Below are 23,058 nucleotides of genomic sequence, written 5' to 3' on the forward strand. Positions count from 1 at the left end.
TGAATATTACAAAGTTCCCTTGATCATCTGGAAGTACCAACACCGGAGCTGTTACCAACTTCTGCTTCAACTCTTGAAAGCTATCTTCACATTCTACACTCCATTCAAACTTTTGATTCTTTCTGGTTAACTTGGTCAATGACGTGGCGATCTTCGAGAAATCCTTGACGAATCTTCTATAGTACCGGCCAATCCTAGAAAACTTCGCACTTCCGTAGGAGTCTTTGGCCTCTCCCAACTCATAACTGCCTCAATCTTTGCCGGATCCACTTTAACTCCCTCATTTCCAATAACATGCCCCAAAAATTGAACTTCCTTTAACCAAAACTCATATTTGGTAAACTTGGCATACAACTTCTCTTGTCGGAGTATCTCCAATGCTATCCAGAGGTGTTGCTTATGTTCTTCTTCTGACTTAGAATAAATAAGGATGTCATCAATGAATACCACGACAAATTTGTCCAAATACTTCTTAAATACTCGATTCATCAGATCCATGAATGCGGCCGAAGCATTGGTCAATCCAAACGGCATTACTAGGAATTCATAATGCCCATATCTGGTCCTGAATGCGGCCTTGAGAATATCTTCTTCTTTGATCTTTAATTGATGGTATCCCGATCTCAAATCAATCTTCGAAAAGCATTTTGCTCCCTTCAACTGATCAAAATGGTCATCTATCCTTGGTAGCGGGTAGCGGTTCTTGATCGTTACCTTATTCAACTCCCGATAATCTATGCATAGTCGCATACTCCCATCTTTCTTCTTTACAAACAGAACAGGTGCTCCCCATGGCGACGTACTTGGTCGTATCACTCCCTTATCCAATAATTCTTGTAGTTGGCTTGCCAACTCTTTCATTTCTGCTGGTGCCATCCTATACGGGGTCTTTGAAACTGGTTCCGTGCCTGGAGCAAGGTTGATCTCGAACTCAATTTGTCGATCTGGTGGTAAGCCTGATAGTTCGTCGGGAAACACATCGGGGAACTCGTTAACTACAGGAATATCTTCCATGCTGGGGCTGCCTCTCTCTGAATCCACTACATATGCTAGGAACGACTCACAACCTTTTCTAAGTAACTTCTTAGCCTGAACAATTATAAGAAATAGTTGCTCTTGCCTCTGCCCCTTAAATACTACCTTCTCTCCACTCTTCGTCTTTAAATACACTCTCTTGGTCTTACAATTTATCTGAGCGCTATTCTCTCCTAACCAATCCATTCCTAAAATTATATCAAACTCTCCTAACTTGAAGAGTATCAAGTCGGCTGAGAACTTATACCCCGAAATATCAATCTCACACTTTGGACAAAATTGATTCACAGGAATCTTCTCTTGGTTCGCAATTACCACATTTACTACCTCACTCATAACCATTTTATCACATTGGAGCTTATCAACAAAAGATTCTGATATGAAAGATCTTGTTGCTCCCGAATCAATCAATACTTTAGCTTTGACATTATTGAGTAAAAGTGTACCTGCTATCACCTCAGAATTCTGAACATCATCCTTCATCTTCAAATCAAATGACCTTGCTGTTGCTTGTGGGGTTGGTGCAGGTGGTGGAGGTAATGACAATACCTCAACTGGCACACTCGCACTAGTACTTGCCACATTCATTAGAGCTTTGACTGGTCCGGTTGCCTTGTACTCCCTAGCTATGTGTCCAATCTTCCCACACTTGTAGCACATAACTCTTGGCTTCGGCATCTTGCACTCATTTGCCAAATGTCCCTTCTGATTGCACCTATAACAGGTCATGCTCAGCTTATTGCATACTCCGGGGTGCCTTCTTCCACAGTGCTTGCATTCCGATCTCTGGAACCTGTTTTCTCCAACTTGCCCTTGGCTTGCCTGGTTGTTCCCTTTTGATTCTTGCCTTTTGCCCAAATTTCCCTTCTTTTGAAAATTTCCGCCCTTCTGGAAACCAATCCTCTTTATATTCCGATCTTGCGAACTTCCAGCTTCAGACTTTTCTCCATAAAATGGAACCTTCCTCTTCTTGTTATCCCTCTCTTTCCTCGACTGCATCCCATTATTCTCAATCAGAGCAGCTTTCTGTACTACTCTCGCATAAATTTCAAGCTCAAACATAGCCACCCTATCTCTGATCCAAGGCTCCAATCCTTGCTGGAATTTCTTTGCTTTTTCCTCCTCAGTGCTGGTATACTTTGTCACAAACCTTGACAACTCAGTGAACTTCTTCTCATACTCCAATACAGTCATGTTCCCTTTCTTTAACTCAAGAAATTTTAGCTCCATCTGATTCTGCATGTACTTAGGGTAATACTTGTCCATAAATAACTTCTTAAATCTCTCCCAAGAAACCTGCTGAGTGACTTCCATAGCCTTTACTGATTCCCACCAATAGATAACTTCTCCCTTCAAGAAGTAAGTAGCATACGGCGTCTTCTGATCGTCTCCTAACTGTATCAACTCAAAAGCCCTTTCCATCTCCTTGATCCATGTGTTAGCTATCACTGGATCAGTGGTATCATGAAATGCAGGTGGATTCACATTCTGAAAAGCCTTGAAATTGACAATTTGTCTAGGTGGTACTGGTGGTTCAGGTGGTTGGTGTGGCTCACGGTTATCTTGGTTTTCAATTCGTTGTTAAAGAGTTAGTTGTTTTTGAGCTATAGCATTGGTTTGCTGTTGCAAGGTTTCCAGTAGTCGAAGAATATTTGGGTCTGTGGTGGAGGTGGTTGTTGGGTTCTTCTTTTTGGGAGGCATGATCCTGAAATAAGAGTTGTGTCAAAACAGATATGAATGATAAAATGATTCGAGGGTATCGCATGGCATTCTCATTTACATATGGGGTCAAGTTTCCAAATTAAGCAGATATGATGATAAAAACATAAAATAACAGTTGAGAGCAAATGGAGCAATAGCACATAACTATTGAAATTTTAAAGGTCACAGTACATAGGATTGGGACATAGTCTGTTTCTAGGAATAACAGGCTTATTTAAAGGAAAAACGGAAACAACTGGGGATTCCACAGAGTCTGACAGTACAACAACATGAAAGGTAAATGGAAAGAACTAAGGCTCCACTCCATCTGAATGGGGCTCGGTAATCTTTTCCTCTCGAAGCGTCTTCACAATGCTCTGGAGCTCATCCGCCACCATCTGAATGACATACTGGCTGGTGCGGTCCCGGTGCGCTGGCATCTCCTCAAGCTTAGTGTTGACGTACTGAACCAAGGTCTCAAGTCTCGCAGTCATCTGCTCCTTGGGCTTCCCTTCATAGTTTCAGCTGTCCGGATACACGTTCTTCAGTCGGTCTATCAGTCGGTCGTACTTGCCCTGAAGCATGTCGAACTCGCGCCTCAATTCAGCATACACGGAGAAAGTAATAGTGTCGTCCGACCCAGAGGATGATGAGGAATGCGCCCTTTGCTGACAACCAATAAGAGGAGTATTAATAATAATTTACTTAACCTACTATCTCGCATAATATCTATAACCTACACACAAATCCTATAACCTATTTGGGCTATCCAGGGACTCTAAACCGTAGCTCTGATACCAAAACCTGTCACACCCCCAACTTAAACAGCAAAATAAATATAGCTATTACAATATTTTAAAAGAAGAATACACAACCAAATCCAAGATCTTACAGTTTAGGGTTTGGAACAGCCCAACACTACCAACTATTTCATCTGATTACAAATACCGAGTCCTCACATAACTATTATTACTTATTCTACCTGAGCTCGAACATAAGCATCAGCATGTTAATCAAGAGGATCAATCAAGTAATATAATAACTCTTTATTTTATCATGGCATTTATCTATCATGAAAAGACTTTTGAACGACTTGTAATACATACTCGAGGGTTCATGGCATTTCTATATAATTCAAAGATAAGCGAGAGATACGCTTGATTTAAACATATCAAAATGACTCAGGATGATTGTATCGATATATAAGAACTGTTTATAGTAAATATGAAGGTCAAGTTGAATCACATGCCTTGAGATAGGCTGGTCTGGTCTGACTGGTAGGAGCAACTGGAGCTTCACTTGACTTTTATGGCAAGTTTTCCCTCGTCACGAGATCCTACATAAATAATAATAATCCTCATTATAATATATTCTTACCATCTTAACCTATTTACAACCCGAAATTAAACATGGATGGCACTTAGGCCTATATGCACTTAATTTATATCCACCTTTATATTTCAAATGTACACACGTAGCCACATAATCACATATCGTATATTAATACCAAATAACACCATAATGCACGCTAGGCTTGGATGATCTCGACTCACAACTTAAGTCACTTGGTCGCTAAACTAGACAAGATCTTCAAATTTTGGCTTCCTAACTCGATGTGCCTTTCCTAAATTATCCAAAAACTATTGACCCTCACTTGTGCCTTTTGCTCTACTGACCTTATACTATCTTACAACTATGGTGGTCGACCTAATACTCACTTCTAGGTGTTCTAAAACTATGTGATAAGTGATAGTGCTCACTGGTGCAAATTTCAGAATGACAACTATAGTTTCTTGAGTGCATTAGACACTCTTAAACTACAAGTTTTCCTTCAAAACTTTTACACAAGACTCTCCTGACCTAAGGACATCTCACAAACTTGATATGGCTCAAGGGCCTGGCTTGGGCCTTCTTGGGCCTAAGCTAAAAGTCCAAGGTTCCCCTATTTTTCTGGGCAGAAAATGCCCTGACTTGAATTATCTTGTGACACATGGTTCTAACTCATATCCTATGAAATATGGTTGGAAAAACTTATCTGACACTCCCTCTAACTAAGGCCCAATTGGGCCTAATGAGGGCCTACCCATGACATGGTCAAATCTCCCTATTTCTAAGTTGCAACAAAACTGTCCCCTGCTGGACAGATTTGGTTATTCTACTTGTGCACCTAACCAAATGACATGCAAACCTCCAACCAACTCCTAAAACCTTTTATATACTCCCAATAATAACTTCTGGTAGCTTGGGCCTCAAAGTGCACACCAATGACATGGTCAAAACTCACTCTAAACCTCAGGGTACTAAACTGATTTTCTGCAGAAACTATAACTCTCATTTCTCCAAGGTTTTGACTTGACAAAATCAACTACCAACAACCCAATACTCGAACCAAGACCTAAACATGGTATTCTACTAAAGTAACTCCCTTATTCTCAAAATAACCTTGGTGAGATCATCCTTACCTTAAGTACAATTATGGCAAAATAAGAGAATCTACACTTCACAAATCACAAATCTTCATGTTTTTGAAACAACAAGGTATGCATTTTTATAAAAGATAATCATGAATTATTACCATGCAACAAGAAGCATAAATCAATATTAACAGATTATACCTACTGAAATTAAGGCTCACTAACAAAATCTTTCCAAATGATCAAAATCTTACAACATTCTAAGAGAAATCCTCATGCATGCATGCCTTCGGGTTTTTCAAACCAAAATAACACATTTTCTACATATATTCCATCTTAAAATTGACATGCAAGCCTAGCATAAGGTATACCTAGATGATCACTTAGCATGCAAGGGGTTTTATCAAATTTTCACCACAAAAATTCAAGTCATTATCACATAAACATGCAAGAATTGATCAAAACAACAAGAATGATTTCAAGGACCATTCATTCGGCTCCCATATGGTCATGGCCGAATGAAATGGATGAAAATGGCCATTAAATCATCAAGAGTTTCCTTCTCAAGATTTGGCATTTATCCATTCCTTGTAGTCCTCTCAAAAACAACCTTAAATCCATAAAAATCAAGATTGTATTTTGAGTTTCACTAAAACCTTTACATGCAACCCTTAAACTTAAACTTTCTACTCAAAACTCTTTGAAATATATATGGACAACATGTAGGGAGCAAGATTACTTGAATATAAGATGGATGTTTGAGTGAAAGAATGGAGAAAAGAAAGGGGATGGGGCTTCGGCTATGGTGATTGCCGAGAGGGAGGAAAAATCGAGAGGTGAGGGAGGAGGGAGGGAGGAGAGAGTGAGGGTGGAGTGTGGAGTGGGGTGAATGATCACAACACTTTATACTTTGGGTTTTTATGATTTTGATTGATTGAAATAAGTGAGTGGAAATAAGAATTGACAAGATTAACCTTCCCACATACTAAGACCATTTTGCATGCAAGGACAAATGAGTAATTTGGTTAGCAAGATGAGAGTTAGTGGGGTTGTAATTGTCCTTTTTAGCCCTTTAGTTGAATAGAAGAGAGTTTGCATGCAAGGATATTCATGTAATTTGATAAATATGACAACTAAAATTTATAATGATTTATTTTTATAAAATAAAATACAAGTTCAAAAATTATGAAATTTATACCATAAAATAACTTGGATTTTTAGAGACTTTATAAAATCATTTTCAAAATTTGTGAACAAAATACCTTTTAAAAGAAATTTTTTTTCCAAAGCTTAGAATATTCCTTATAAATCAATAATAAAGAAATTAAATAAACTCTTGCTTTGAAAAATCATATACTACACAAAACAAATTTATAATGCAGAAATTTTCACTCACACTAGCGTACAATCATTGAATATATTTTTATTTGACTTTAATATTATATCAAATCCACAAATAACGACGCCCAGGAAGTATCAGCATTCAACAACGCCCAGGGTGCATTGTTCCTAGACGTTGTTAGGAAACTGTGTCCTAGGCGTGGATCGACGACGCCCAGGAAGTATCAGCCTCCAACAACGCCCAGGGTGCATTGTTCCTAGACGTTGTTAGGAAACTGTCTCCTAGGCGTGGATCAACAATGCCCAGGAAGTATCAGCTCCAACAATGCCAGGGTGCATTGTTCTTAGACGTTATTAGAAAACTGTCTCCTAGGCGTGGATCAACAACGCCTAGGATGCATTGAGCAGCAAAATTCTATTTTTTCTGATTATTTAATTAATTAGAAAAGTGGTATAAAATCAGGAAAATTGCTAATAATTCCGAATAAATAGGGAAAATAAGAATGAAATCCCAAAAAATTAGGGATAATTAGAAATTAATTTTCAAAATTTATTTATGGTAAAATATTAAGGAAAAATCCCCGAAATTAAGGGAAAATTCCTGTGAATAAAGAGAAAATTCCTGGAAAATACCAGAAAATTCCTAAAAAGAAGGAATAAGATAAGGAAAACAATAGAGAGGTTATAAAATAACCCTGAAGCCGTGTGCAAGGCAAATCGTTGTAAATGTATAGGTCGCTCCACACTTTACGCAAAAACGACACCTTGTAAGGGAACAAATGAACTCAACTTCTGCGAAATCTTTTACGGTTTTCCAGAAGTTGGGGGCAAATGATATGGGCCTAAAATTAGCCTAGGAATGTAATTAACATTGAATTAATTAGATTTGGTATGGTCCAGTAACGAAGCCCAATTAACGAGGCCCGAAACTCTGATTATTTACTAATTTCGTAATTAATAAATAAGGGAGATTAATAGCTCATTAAAAGAGTCCAATCAGTGATATAAATCTATAAAAGATAGCCCCAAGGGCACCTACACCAACTAGGAATCTAATTCCTCTATTCTAGGACTTCAAAGTCTATCCAAAGTCTGAGAACTTGATCAACAAGTCTCCTATCCCTAGTCCAATTCAAGGACTCTTAACATTTATATAAGGGGTCTTACCCCACAGATCAGAACTACGTTTTTTTGGCTTGATTCTCTAATTCACAGAGATACGTAGGCATCTCGTAAAGGCCGAGTTAAGCTATGAAACACGAGAGCAGCCATTAAAGGCCTTGAGCTCCCGAACCTTAGTAACAAATACAGCAAATAATAACCTTAGTTTTTTATCCATAACAACATCTTTTCTCTGAGGCATGATCATGGCTTGATCTTCTTCAAGAGTTTATTCCTTAGCTAAATCTATTCATAGAAAAATCCCCCTGTCTAATCTTCTAATCATTTTTACAGACTCAAGAAATACAGTTATAGAATACATAATTGATTATCAAACAACTTAATCTTAGGGTTGTCAATGTGACTTAGTCTTGTTATTTTACAGGCATGTCTTGCACAACAGAGTTGGAAGAAGAGGTGGCTTGGAACTTTCAAATGTTGATACTTACACTAGCAATGCTTTGATTCTAAGAGAGCCTGGAAATATGACAGGAATAGGAGAGAATGTAAGGCTTGAAGATTTATATATAATCATATATGTTCAGATTGTGCTTGATATGTTTGATACCAACAAGCCTAAAGAGAAAATGTTGTATTTTCTAGAATCTATAAAAAGGTTTAAGATTTCACAGGAGCAGATGAGGGATAAACCATGGAAAGAGTTGGAATATATTATTACATTACTAAAGGTAATCAACTTTACTACTGCTAGATGCTCTGATTATCGGAAGGACCTAGTATACATAAAGTAGAGAGGAATAACTTACAAGTCAAAATAAATCCAAAATATATTGATAAATCTGGAAACACTGTTGATATGCCTATTGGAGGAGCCAAGGTGATCATGTCTATAGGTGTAAAAAATTTCACTTTTAACCCTGACGGTAAGAAAGTTGGTTTCTTGGAACTAGATGACTTGTCACTTGGAAGATCTAAGTTACATGACTTCAGAGCTGCTATCTATCAGAATAATGAATCTACAGAAGAGCTCGAGGATATCAAACAGAGGATAAAGATGTATTTGAATGTTCTTGAAGAAAATATACTCAAGAAATTCTTTGATGATGCTACTGGGCTTAATAGAGTTCAAGACTGAAGTTAATGTCTGAAAGCACTGACTGTAAGATTGTATATATGTTTGTATTTTTGCATTTAGATAGTTTTGACATCATTAATTTAGAACTTGTACATATTTACATAATGCACAAGTTGGGGGAGATTCTTGGAAGAAATTGATGATATCAGTATTTAAACTATTAAAGTTTATTGAATCAACATTTGATATCAGTATTTGACAGAGGTTACGTCATCAGTATTTACTATCCGTATTTACTGATCAGTATTTGACAGCATTTAGTCACATCAATAATTGTCAATGCTGGAAATAAAGAGATATCAAAGGGGGGAATATTTGCACAGATATGTGGGTGTAGGACTTTAATAATTGTAGCAATAAATAAATGGATATATATTAGGATTCTTTATTATATTGTATTAGGATTCCTTATTGATTGTGTAGTTGGGCAGCATATAAGCACAAATTAGGTTTACACTTTATATGGTTCGAACATTGTTATATTATTCACATAACCTAGCAGCTCTCAAGGATATATGTTCATCCTTTGAGAGAATACTTGTAAAGCATAATGTAATGTAACATGTAATCGAGGATTTATAACTCAACATGAAAACAGAAATAGATAAACAATATTAAACTGTGAAGCACAGGAACCCTTCAGATGAAGACAGGATAAACACAAAGAACCAAATGATGTGATTGACTCATTAAGTCCTCTAACAGATCATGGGAAGAAGTTCATTGTCATGTTCAAACATCCATGAGGAATAAGACATCAAGGGACTTTAGACATCAGTTGCATGTATTGATTTCAAGTGTTACATATCAAGGGTTCGGTAAAAGAAGCAATGGATAAACATCAGTCTGTATCAACTCAGAAACACAAGACAAATTGAATTAGGATCCTCACAATGCTAGCTGTTTGTGAACCAGACCAGTGCACCAAACATCAGCATTCAAGAAAGTATTTTGATTCAATTAACAGAAGAAAAAATGATTGATACATTGAAGAATGGTTTGACAAAGAGCCAAAAAACTCAAAGTCATGACAGCTCTCTCTATACTAGTCACTACAGAAGTTCTTGTCACCACAGAGGTGTTAGTAAAAATGCTCAAGGCAACTGTCGCCATAGAGCATGTCGCCACAGAGGTGTTAACAAATGCTCAAAGCAACTGTCACGATAGAGCTTGTCGCCACAGAGGTGTTAACAGATGCTCAAGGAAACTGTCGTCATAGAGTCTGTCGCCACAGAGATTGTCACCACAGATGAACACCAGACAACTCTGTCACCACAGAGCTGTCGCTATAGAGGAGGCACAGGGGAAAGCTTGTTGCCACAGAGTTGTCGCCATTGATGAGTTATTAACATAATTGCATGCAGCAAAATTAATGAATTGTGTGGACAGGAATTGGCCACCTGTCCAATGAATTTTGGAAGACTACAAATCAAATTGAATGAATGTTCATTCAGTTAGTTATCTTCTCCAGCAACACATTTATGTTTACGAGAGCTCCATTAAAGCTTCACATTTATTATCCTTGTAGACATATTGTTATGCTGCTGAATTTATTATAGCTAATCAATACATTGATTAAATTGTAGCACCCTTAAGGTTTATATTAATAAAACAATATATTCCTTGAATTGTTTTGTGGTGTTTTTGATTCCGTACTTTTAATGAAGAACTTGAAACGAATCGAAAAGATTGTAGGTATCGTATTCAACCCCCCCCCCGATGATACTTTGGGACTAACAATTGGTATCAGAGCTTGTTGATTGACATATAAATCAAGATCCGGAAAAAGAAACAAGTTCTTGAAAAATTCTTGAATTCTTTAATTTTCAAAAATTCTCATTTCTTGAAATTTTTAATTTTAAATAATTTAACTCCGCCAAGATAATGAATAACCAAAGAATTGGAAGTATAAAGGTTCCCCCATTTGACAGAGATAATTACAACCTATGGAAGAAAAAGATGATGTTGTTTATGAAAGCTTCGAATCCACTTTATATTGAGATATTACTGAATGGACCTTATGTTCCGATGGAAGTAGTTGTTGAATCGACAACCGTAACTGGTGTAAGAATTCCTTCCTCATCCACTCCAAGGGATCCATCTAAATATACAGAAACCGATAAGGAGTTGATAAATCTGGACACAAGCCTTCAACTCATGATTGTGGAATCGACCGATAATGATATGAGCCATCAACTTCTAGGATGTAACAGTGCAAAAGATATGTGGGATACCATTGAGCTTTTGATGGAAGGAACAGAGGAAGTCAAAGAAAACAGGATGTATATTCTAACGACTCAGTATGAGGCATTCAAACTTCAACCCGGAGAAGCACTGTCTTCACTCTTTGACAGATATACAAGACTGTTAAGTGAATTAAAGCTGAAAGGGAAAGTTTACCCCATACGAGAGTCTAACAGAAATTTTATGCTGACGCTCCCTGTTCACCTGGAACAAAAGAACACATCAATCAGGGAAAGAGCAGATTTTATCACTATGTCCCTGGATGTGATCTATGGTAAGTTAAGAACACATGAGCTGTAGCAAGAGCAAAGAGCCATTATCTATGGACCTGGTTCTATTGATAGTAAGAGTACGACATTTGCAAAAACCACTACACTTGTAGTTCGTGAACCAGAATCTCGAGATAATAAGGTTTCACCCTCCTCAACAATTAAAGAAATTATCGTAGCTGAAATTGCTCATGGTGAGCCAGAGGATGAAAGTGATTCTATACTCAAGAGGAACTTGAACAGTTGGAGGATAAATTTATGGCATACATGGGTGCAAAATTTAGTCATGTTAAATTCAGAAGAAAGCCCAACTACAAACCAAGAGGTTCATCAGGGAGATTTCAGAAAGGAAGCTACTCGTCAGGGTCAAGCTCCAGAGGAGGCTACAAGTCAAGTTGGATAGACAAGAGCAAAACCAGATGCTACAACTGCAATGAGTTAGGGCACTTTGCATCTGATTGCAGAAAGCCCATGGCAGTTAAATTAAATGATTCCTATGAAAAGAAGGAAACTTATGAAGATCTGAAGGAAGAATGAGAAACTAAAACAGAAGCTGAATGCTTATGTGGTAAAGGAAAAGGGAAGAGCTTACATTGCTGAAGGAAAAAGCTGGGATGATACTGATTTGGATGAAGAGGAAGAGTATGTAGATCTGGCTCTTATGGCAGACTCTGCAGAGGAATCACCACAATCATCTCAGGTTCCTGAACTTACCACTATAGATATGTCTGTATCTGAATACAAATCTACTGTGCATGAGCTTACTTTAGAATTTTATAATGTTCATACAAGCATGCTTGCATATAAAATGGAAAATGATAAGTTAGTTCTTAAATCTGAGAGTTTAATCTTTAGGAATGAAGAACTAGAATTGCTTGTAGTTGGACTAGAAGACCTTAAGCAAAAGAATGAGTATCTAGAGAATAAGGTTAGGTGCAATGCAGACATAGAAGCCAATCTTAGAACCAAAATTACTGACTTAGAAAAGAAGTTACAGGCGTTTAAGAATGTAGCTCTGACTTAGAAGGAGATAATAGATAGTCAAAGATTTAAATCTAAGACTTCAATAGGACTTGACTATTCTAAGCTAAAAAGTAAGAAACATAGTGGTACATCAGAGATAAACATGTTTGTCTCAGAAAAGGTTCCATATGTCATTAAGGATGTTGTATCTCCACTATTCACTGAGTCTGTTTCAGAACCTTTGGATGAAGTAAGTTTGCTAATCAATGAGGAATTGATTGCTGAAGATCGAGAGAAGGAAGAGGAATCCCCTAAGACTCCTAAGGCTCCAGCTACGAAAGCCAAATCCATAGCCGACCTAGGTACTAAGGTGGATAGAAAGAAACCTGAAAAACTTAACAAACCAGAACCATTAGTCAACCCTAAGACTGGTGAGAGTGCTAAGGTTAAGACTAAGAAGAACAGGAATGACAAGGTAGGTGTTAATAAGAAATCTAATTTTGCATCTTTCTCATCTGCATCTAGGAAGCTTTGTAATCATTGCAATTCTGCTGCACATCTTACACATGCATGCACTAAAGGTAAAGTAGAATCTATTGCAACTTTCAGTATGCCTGCCATGCCTAACATGCCTAGTTTTCATGAACCTTGTGGTATAGTTGGATGTATGACATATGCATTTATTACCATGTCTGAATATTTTAAAGCTTTTCATGCAACTGCTAGCACTTATATCAACACTAAGACAAGCATGAGTAATAAGCACACACAAGACAAGACTGTTACTCCTATTTCTAAGTCTGACAACTCTGTTGAGACTAACACTGAGAAGGAGCCAGTCAAAGTGAAAGCTAAGCCTGTTAAGGTTTCAATTATTGATTCTATTTCTACTCCTAAACCTTCAGGACCCAAGAAAGCTTGGGTACCAAAGTCTTCTTAATCAATCTTTGTTTGCAGGGTAAGGTAAGAAAAGAAAAGATTATGTGGATTCTGGACAGTGGGTATTCTAGGCACATGACAGGAGAAAAGTCCCTGCTCACAGGTGTGGTTGAGAAAGCTGGCCCTATAGTTACCTTTGGAGATGACAGCAAAGGATTTACTAAGGGATATGGCAATTTGAAAATTGGCAATGTCATCATTGAAAACATCTCTCTTATGGAAGGATTAAAGCATAATCTTCTGAGCATAAGTCAGTTTTGTGACAGGGGATACAATGTTGATTTCAGAACAGAAAGATGTTTGATCTCTCACAGGAAAGATGAGAAGCTTTCTTTACAGGGAGTAAGGAAAGGTAATCTGTACGTAGCTGACTTGAATTCTACCTGTGATGGAGTAAGCAGATGTTTCTACAGCAAAGCTTCATCAGAACTAAGTTGGTTATGGCACAAGAAGCTCTCGCACTTGAACTTCAAGACAATGAACTCTCTGATCAAGAGAGAACTAGTAAGAGGGCTACCATAGATGGAATTCTGTCAAAAGGACTCTGTGAGACATGTGAAAAAGGGAAATCAAAGAAAGCATCACACAGAAGCAAGGAAATGACAAGTATAACTGAACCTCTTCAATTGATTCACATGGATTTATTTGGTCTAGTGAACGTATTGTCACTAGCAAGGAAAATATATGCTTTAGTGATGGTCGATGATTTCTCCAAGTACACATGGGTGTTGTTTTTACAATCCAAGGATGAATCACCTCAACTGATAGTGGATCATATAAAGAAGATTGAGATGGAAGCGAAACTACCTTTTAGAAAGATCAGATCAGATAATGGGATAGAATTCAAGAATGCATTTCTAAATGAATTTTGTACGAAGAAAGGTATTTCGAGACAGTATTCACCTTCAAGGACTCCACAACAAAATGGGGTAGTAGAAAGGAAGAGTCGTACCTTGGTTGAAGCAGCAAGGACTATGTTAAGTGAATCAAGACTTCCTACCTACTTCTGGGCTGAAGCTGTCAACAGAGCGTGTTACACTCAAAATTGTACCCTGATTAATAAAGATCATGACAAGACTCCTTATAAGATAGTGGCTGACAAGAAACCTACACTAAAATACTTTTATGTGTTTGGTGCTAAATGCTTTGTGCTGAAGGAAGGAAATGAACATCTAGGAAAGTTTGATGCTAAAGTAGAAGAAGGCATATTTCTTGGCTATTCTCTGGAATCTAAAGCTTACAGGGTTTATATGATTGATGATCAGAAGGTGATTGAAACCCTTAATGTAATATTCGACGACACCAAGTTGGCAAGCCTGTAGAGAGAAAAGGATTTTGAATCTCTGGAATTTGAAAATCTATCAGATAATCCTTTGGATATAATAGAACCTGAGATTGCTAGAACTGTGCCTGTAGTACATTGAAATGTTGATTCAGGATCAAGTGGTGATAATGATGGAAACTATGATCATGATAATCATTCAGGAACTCCATCTAGAACCACTACAAACAGATTAGAATCATCCAGTCATGGTGACAGCAACTCGGGGGGAGCAGGAAGAGGATCTACAGTTTACACTCAACATCAAACCGAACAAGGGCAAACATCAAGATTATATTTGCCTCGTCAAAGAGTTTGGAACAGAGGCCATCCCTTTGAATTGATCATTGGTGATCCTGACACAGGAGTAAAAACTAGACATGCCACTCAGAATGAATGTCACTTTTTAGGGTTTCTTTCAGAAATGGAACCTAAGAAAGTGGATGAGGCACTGGAAGATCTAGATTGGGTTATTATTATGCAAGAAGAACTCAATTAGTTTAAGAGGCAGAAGGTATGGAAGCTGGTACCCCGACCAAAGAACAAGTCAGTGATAGGCACTAAATGGGTATTCAGGAACAAGCTAGATGAAGATGGCATTGTAACGAGAAACAAAGCCAGAGTGGTAGCTAAAGGTTACTCTCAAGAAGAGGTTATAGATTATGATGAAACCTATGCACCAGTAGCTAGACTTGAGGGAATCAAGATGTTTCTGGCATTCACACCATATTCAGAATTCAAAGTTTATCAAATGGACATGAAGAGTGCATTCCTGAATGGGGAGCTAGAAGAAGAAGTGTATGTGGAACAATCACCAGGTTTTGAAGATCCAAATCTAGCTAATTTCATATACTTTCTATTCAAAGCTCTCTATGGTCTTAAGCAAGCTGCAAGGACATGGTATGACACTCTCTCTGAGTTTTTACTTGAAAATGGTTTTACTAGAGGTGTCATAGATAAAACTCTGTTTTATAAAATACATAAATCTGATATGATATTAGTTCAAGTATATGTTGACGACATTATATTTGGTTCTACTAATGATGATCTTGGCAAGAGATTCTCTAAGCTAATGCAGAGTAAGTACGAGATGAGTATGATGGGAGAGTTGAACTACTTTCTTGGTTTACAAGTAAGTCAAAGGAAAGATGGAATATTCATTTATCAATCCAAGTATATTAGAAAACTTCTCAAGAATTATAATCTGGAAGATTCAACTCCAACAAAGACTCCCATGCCAATATCCTCCAAGCTTGATCAGGACAAAACTGATAAGAAAGTTGACATCACAAGCTACAGAGGTATGATAGGCTCATTACTTTATCTCACAGCAAGTAGACCAGATATCATGTTTGCAACATGCTTATGTGCTAGATTTCAAGCTGAACCAAAAGAATCTCATCTAATAGTTGTTAAAAGAATATTTAGATACCTTAAGGGAACTCCAAATTATGGAATTTGGTACCCTAAAGGTACAGGTTTTGACCTAGTTGGCTATACAGATTCAGATTTTGCAGGTTGTAAGATTGACCGGAAAAGTACATCAGGAAGCTGTCAGTTTCTTGGAAGAAGTTTGGTATCCTGGAATAGGAAGAAGCAGCACTCAGTATCCATATCAACTACTGAAGCTGAATACATAGTTGCTGGAAGCTGTTATGCTCAAATATTGTGGATGAGGAACCAACTCCGGGATTATGGTCTGTTGGTATCAAAGATCCCAATATTTTGTGACAATACAAGTGCAATTGCAATCTAAAACAATCCAGTTCAGCACTCGAGAACAAAGCACATTGATATCAGGTATCACTTTATCAGAGAGCATATCACAAATGGCACTATGGAGTTACACTTTGTACCCACAGAGGATCAAATTGCAGACATCTTCACCAAACCACTTGATGAAAACACTTTCTCTAAGTTGGTTAGTGAACTTGGGATGTTAAATATTTCTAATTAATTTTAGAAGTCAATAACTGCAATTTATTATGGTTAAATTCACTTGTTGTTTATTTTTAATATCTTAAGGACATCTGAATTTACATGTCATTAATTATTTCTCGTAATTCAATCATTTATGTGCTTACATACAATTCATATATATGGTTGAGCACATTCATATTGATAAAGCTATTTAATTTAATTTCAGTGGACTTTAAGTAATTAATATTTAAAGGGGTTCATTGAAATTAATATTAAATATATTGCAGCATAATTATTTTTCACAAAAAATATAGTGTTATCAATAAAATGATAATATATGTAAAAGTAGTGAAATATAATTGTGAATTATTATTTGTTTTAAACATCCTTTTCAATGAATTTTTTTTGGTGTTTAAAATAAATTAAAGCAACAAAGGGAGTGTTGGGTCGCAACACAGGAGTATGACTTAGAAATTTCTGTAAGTTCAAATCCTCTGTATCGCCACAGACTGTGTTGCCACAGAGAGACTGACAGAAATTTTTCTAAGTCAAATCCTCTGTGTTGCCACAGAGAGAAAGACTTAGAAATTTCTCTAAGTCAAATCCTTCTGTGTCGCCACAAAGAGACAGACTTAGAAATTTTTCTAAGTCAAATCCTCTGTGTCGCCACAGAGAGTGGTCGCCACAGAGAGATGTCACAACACAATCCTTGTTAATTATAATTGTTTTGCTGCAAGTATATACACACAGATCGTCTTCTTCTTTGATAATATACACAGCACAACAAATCGCAGGAGGAGAAAGGAATTTTTTTCGATCAAAACCCTAACAAAGTGCTACCAAATTTCATAACTTTTATAGTTTTTAAAAGCCCAGATCATAAGGAGTATTTTTATACCAAAATCAATCATTTTCACCGAGTATTTTTGAAGATCGAACTACTTGGTTATTGATTATTTAAGGCTTTGTTTGGCTAATTGTTAAGTGGTTTAATTTTAACCTAATTTCTTCCTTATGGATGCGTTTGGTTAATTAATTGAGTGTGTGTTAGAAGTTTATTATGATCTATTTTATCTCATAATTCGAAAGGCATAATTAAATTTGTTTTAAAATCTAAATTTTATTCTCATTTTATTTAAATGGCGAATAATATTCAGATTCCAAAAACCAATTTTGTTTCTATTATTGAACGTGATCCAGTGAAAATGGTATACTTTGAGACTTGGATCCGTTTTCTAAACGAACACTCCATTGTGCGCTTCGCATTACCTACTAATGTGAAATTGAATGTTGAGCTTCTCAGGCATGTACATACAACAGCTATAAACTCTTCTGAAGATAAAAAATTAGTTTTTTCTTTTGACATTGGGGATGATACCATCAGAATTACAGAGGACGATTTCAATGAACATCTTCAGCTACCTCGTGATAATTCTGATGACACTCCCGAAGACTGGGAATTACTCAGCTTTTTCAGAGCAATAAGGAGCACAATGACAGAGAATGATGACTTACCAAGACACTTTAACAAAAGTCATCTTCCAAAGGAATGGAATCTATTATTCAATATATTGTCTCACTGCTTGGCTCTCAAGACTGCTGGATTCCATGGACTGACTATCTTCAATCAAGTTGTTGGGGTTGCTGTCGTGAATAATCTTCACATCAACTTTGGGCGGTTATTCATGAAGCACATTTTGGAGAACCAATCACAACGTCAGAACTTTATCTTATACGCAAGGTTCCTTTAGATTGTGCTCAATGGAAAACTGTCAGAAGCCCAAAAGAAATCAACTCATAGTGACATCTTGGAAGATCCTCCTGTCTTGTCTCAACTGTTAATGACTAAGTTGCACAAGAAAGGGAACTATCCAAATACAAAGGTTGCTTTCCTAACAGACCACGTGATAGATGTCCTTGCCACTATCAATGCTCAATATGAAGAAGAAGAAGAAGAAGAAGCTGAAGATGCACCTGAAGCTGAAGATGATCCTCAAGGTGAAAATGACCCACAGGAAAATATTGATCATGAACCTGAAGAAAATGTGAATGCAGAAGCAGATCAACCTGATCCTGAGCATGGTGATCAAGCAGAGGCTGAAGTTGAACAAGAACAAGAAGCTGAACCTGAAGATTCTCCACAACCTCAACCTGAAACTGCTAGAACACCCGCTGCTGAGTCTACTCACTCTAATACATCTGTCTACAGACCAGTTTTCTCAGGTATGGGTACTTCTGCTATGAGTAATACTTTTGAAGCATGCTCTGATTTCATTAGCATAGATCAATTACACCTTGATTCTCAGCACACGCAGCTACTTATTGAACAAGTAGATAGGAGAAGGATTGAATTTGGCATGCCACAAATTCATAACCACCCTATAGAGCCCAACCGAACCCCATCAACTCTCCTAGCTCAAACCCTGGAGTATAAGGACCCCATGTAAATAGAGGGAGAAACTGCACTAGATGCAGCAAATAAGGAAGGTACTTTGAGAGAATCCGTAGCTCTGTCTCCTATGAAGCAAAGTAGTGAACATCCTGAGACAACTGTAAACCTTCAGGTATCTTCTCAAAAGGATTCTCTGGCTAAAAAGGAAACTACACAGTTACTAGATTTATCTTCTCAACAAGGTAGATCTATTGAAATTCGCCCGTCAGCCACGACATCCTGTAACGAGTCAAACACCTTATCCAATATCCAAGCTCTTGAAGCATTAAATGAGTCGATTAGAAGAGTACTATTTGGTGAGGAAGCATTGACGAAAACAGGGAATTCAACCATTTTATGATTAGAATATCCTCTTCAAGGTCCTTCAATGGATCAACTGCCTTCACAGGTGTTAGGAGAGAGTGCTGTAATTGCTGCCAAACCTAGCACAACACTTACCTCCCCAAGACTAATAAACCTGGATACATCTACGGATAGTGGATCCGACTTAGGCGCGGATCGGTAACCCATTGGCGATGAACCAGATTTAACTGGTGAGCTTGAGGGGAATGTATCTTCACAGATACAAGGGGAAGCTGGAGATCAGATGCCAAATATGAAGGCCCCAGTGCTCCCCCCAGAGATTCTAAGTCTGGATGAGTCATCTCCTGATGACAGGCAACTTGTCTCAGACAAGGATCGGGAATTGCGAACTCCCATTGCACCACTGCTGACCTCCTTAAGGATGGCTCCAGTGTCTTCTGCAGGTACACTTGGAACTCGGAGCTTTGAGTGGAGTGAACTTGTGAGAACGAGTGACACACATGACCCTACACCGAGCGATAGAGTGCTGAGCGATACACTGCGAGAAGCCTGTGAGATACCTACCATCCAAACTACACCTATAGATCTATCACACTATGTCACTAAAGATTATCTTAAAGAAAAGCTAGCTTTCAAAGACATCTATCTCAAGGAACAGCTGGCTCTTAAAGATCAACACCTTCAGATGGAACTATCTCTCAGAGATTGATAAGTGGCATTTTATACCACTTAGAACGTCTTAAAATAGCTTAAATTGGTGCCTTGAAATCAAGTATTTTGTGTATTTGATGCGTTTTTCTAGTGTTTATGCATTTTAGGGTATTAGTTGCATTTCGGAGGAGTAATCATCAAGAATAAGCCTTGGCATGTGTTCACCATTGCAAGAGGAAAGAAAGGGGCAGATTACGGTGAAGAAACGGAGCAAACTCAAAATTTTTTCAGTAGGGTCCTGAGCGCCTGCTCAGCTATGCTGAGCGGCCGCGCAGAAAGCCTCAGCTATGCTGAGCGGCCGCGCAGAAAGCCTCAGCTATGCTGAGCGGCCGCGCAGGGTCGGGAATTTTGATAAAATATTTTAGACTTCTACTTCTCTTTGGCTTCCAACTTCTATGTAATCTGAGTTTTATGGGACTATTATATAAGTAAATTTGGAGACATTTTCACGAGGTTGGATCGTGGTATTAAGCAAGGAGCGAAGGAGATAAGGAAGAAGACCTTTTTAGCACACAGCAACGAAGAGGAAGCATATTTTCTTGTGATTCTTATTTCATTGTAACGTTGGATGCTAGATTTCTTACCTTGAAATTAATTACTCTTGTGACGTACTCCAATTTAATATAATTAGTTTAGTTATTATTTTATTGTGTTTGTTTATCATGATTTTATATGAACCCATGATGACGATAAGTGCTATTATGGGCTAATCGTGATCATGGGGTCGCAACGGAGTTACTATGGAATTCTTTAGTAAATTGTTTAATACTTTAGTGTGTGATGATCGTATGATATCTAGTATTGGTTGTGCGTATTCGTCTTATATGCGTGGCGAACATATAAGATAGGGTGTTAATCTCTTGTGAAGCATCGGTGGAACTTGAGATTTAGAACTTGCCATGCTAGCATAGGTTCGTGTCTGATGTGCATGATTAGTGGATAACTCTAACAGTTTTATTCGCCCTGTGTAATCAAAAGGAATAACTTGTGCTTAAATCGTTGTGTTGTCAATTTCTGTAGACATATAGGAACTCAACATAATTGATGCCTATTCAACTTCTATCTTAATTGTGGATGCTTGGTAGAATGGTATTAGTACAATGAAAGTTGGCTTTTATCAGTTTCATGTTATTCGATTAATATCATCACTGTCACATGCTAAAGGTAATAACAATAACTATTGAAGGAAGTAGTAATGAAGTTGTGATCTCATGAGTGTTTTAATATTGTTAATTCGAAGTGTTAATTAAGTGATTAATTAAGTAATTAATTCTAGTTAATATTTAGTCAACAATTCTAAGTGTTAGTGTCTTAACATTGAGAAGTAATCATACATTGGTGTGTGAGTTAATTAAACAATAATTAGTCCAAGTCTTTGTGGGAACGAACTAGAAAGTATTCTATATTACTTGCGAACGCGTATACTTGCGTGTATTTTTAGCGCGTGTTTCCACCCTAACAAGTTTTTGGAGCCGCTGCCGGGGACTCGGCATATTTGTTTAGTTTATGTACTTACCATCATTGGTCATTAGGACTCAGTGATTAGGACGTAGTTATTACTTATTATTTCTGGTTGTGTTTCAGATACTTTAGCGAGCGTTTATGCAAACTCGTTCTCGTTCTCGTACTCGCAAGAGGATTTTAGATACAGCTGAGGAGACAGACGAAGTTCTTGATATTCCGGAGAAGATAGATTTTGAAGATTCGGATTCAGGAACTGAGCAGAAAGAACCAGTAAACATGGGTGATCGTATTGTTCAGGGTGATCCAGCTCTTATGGACTTTTCTCGGCCTAAAATTGATGACATTCAGTCAAGCATTCTTCATCCGGCTATTCAAGCTAACACCTTTGAAATCAAGTCGGGCACTATTCAGATGGTGCATAATTCTGTTTCTTTTGATGGAGCTGCGACTGAAGACCCCAACATGCACATAAGGAATTTTGTCGAGATCTGTAGCACTTTCAAGTATAATGGCGTGACTGATGAGGCTATCAAGCTGAGGCTTTTTCCATTTTCACTGAGGGACAAAGCTAAGGACTGGTTACATTCTGAACCAGCTGGGTCCATCACTACTTGGCAAGATCTTGCACAAAAGTTTCTGGTGAAGTTTTATCCGATGGCAAAGACTGCTGCTATGAGGAGTGCTCTTACTCAGTTTGCGCAGCAACCTACAGAATCTATGTGCGAAGCTTGGGAACGCTACAAGGAAATGTTGAGAAAGTGTCCACATCATAAAATGCCCGATTGGATGGTGATCACTAGTTTCTATAATGGTTTGAGGGCCCAATCTCGGCCCATGCTCGATGCAGCAGCTGGAGGTGCCTTGTGGGCCAAAAGCTATACTGAGGCTTATAATTTTATCGAGACTATGGCTACAAATAAGCACCAAAACCCAACTCAGAGGATGATGCCTGGGAAGGTAGCAGGTATTCTGGAAGTCGATGCAGCCACCGCTATTGCAGCGCAACTCCAAGTGCTGTCGATGAAGGTTGATTCTCTAGCTACTTATGGAGTTAATCAAATAGCTATGGTCTGTGAGCTTTGTGCAGGTTCTCATGCTACGAATCAGTGTTCTCTTGTCAACGAATCTGTTCAGTATGTGAACAATTATCAGCGACAACAGCAGCCTGTGCCAGCTACTTATCATCCTAACAACAGAAATCATCCAAATTTCAGCTGGGTAATAATCAGAATGCTATTCAGCCACCATATCAGCAAGGTGTGATTAAACAGTTTAATCCACCTGAATTCTAGCAACCACAGCAGTATGCTCAAAGGCAATCATATCCTCAACAGGGAAGTGCAGCTGCACCTGTTAGTGCTGATTTTGAGGAACTTAAGCTGTTATGCAAGAGTCAGGCGGTTGCTATCAAGACCTTGGAAAATCAAATCGGTCAAATAGCTAATGCAGTGCTAAATCGTCAACCTGGCACACTTCCCAGTGACACGGAAGTACCAGGAAGAAAGGAAGCTAAAGAGCAAGTCAAGGCTATTACCTTAAGGTCTGGGAAAGTTGCTGATGCTGAAAAGGCAAAAGAAGGAGAAGCTGAAGTTAGAGATGAAGAAGCTAAGCAAAAGGAGAAAGCAGCGGAACCAAGGAAGACTACTGTTGAACACACTCTGCCTGAGGGTAATACAGGGGAGAAACAGCTCTATCCTCCACCACCTTTCCCTAAGAGATTGCAG

At 37.9% G+C, this 23,058-nt stretch overlaps 1 non-coding gene across 1 annotated transcript; it reads right to left on the reverse strand.

The window, feature by feature from the left end:
• Positions 1-22,003: 22,003 nt before the first annotated feature.
• On the reverse strand, positions 22,004-22,110 carry LOC141715843 (small nucleolar RNA R71). Its single transcript, XR_012572590.1, has one exon. It is a non-coding gene; the product is annotated as a small nucleolar RNA R71 (small nucleolar RNA).
• Between the last annotated feature and the right edge of the window lie 948 nt (positions 22,111-23,058).

The sequence above is a fragment of the Apium graveolens genome, chromosome 3, assembly GCF_009905375.1.
Source record: "Apium graveolens cultivar Ventura chromosome 3, ASM990537v1, whole genome shotgun sequence".
Lineage (NCBI taxonomy): Eukaryota > Viridiplantae > Streptophyta > Magnoliopsida > Apiales > Apiaceae > Apium > Apium graveolens.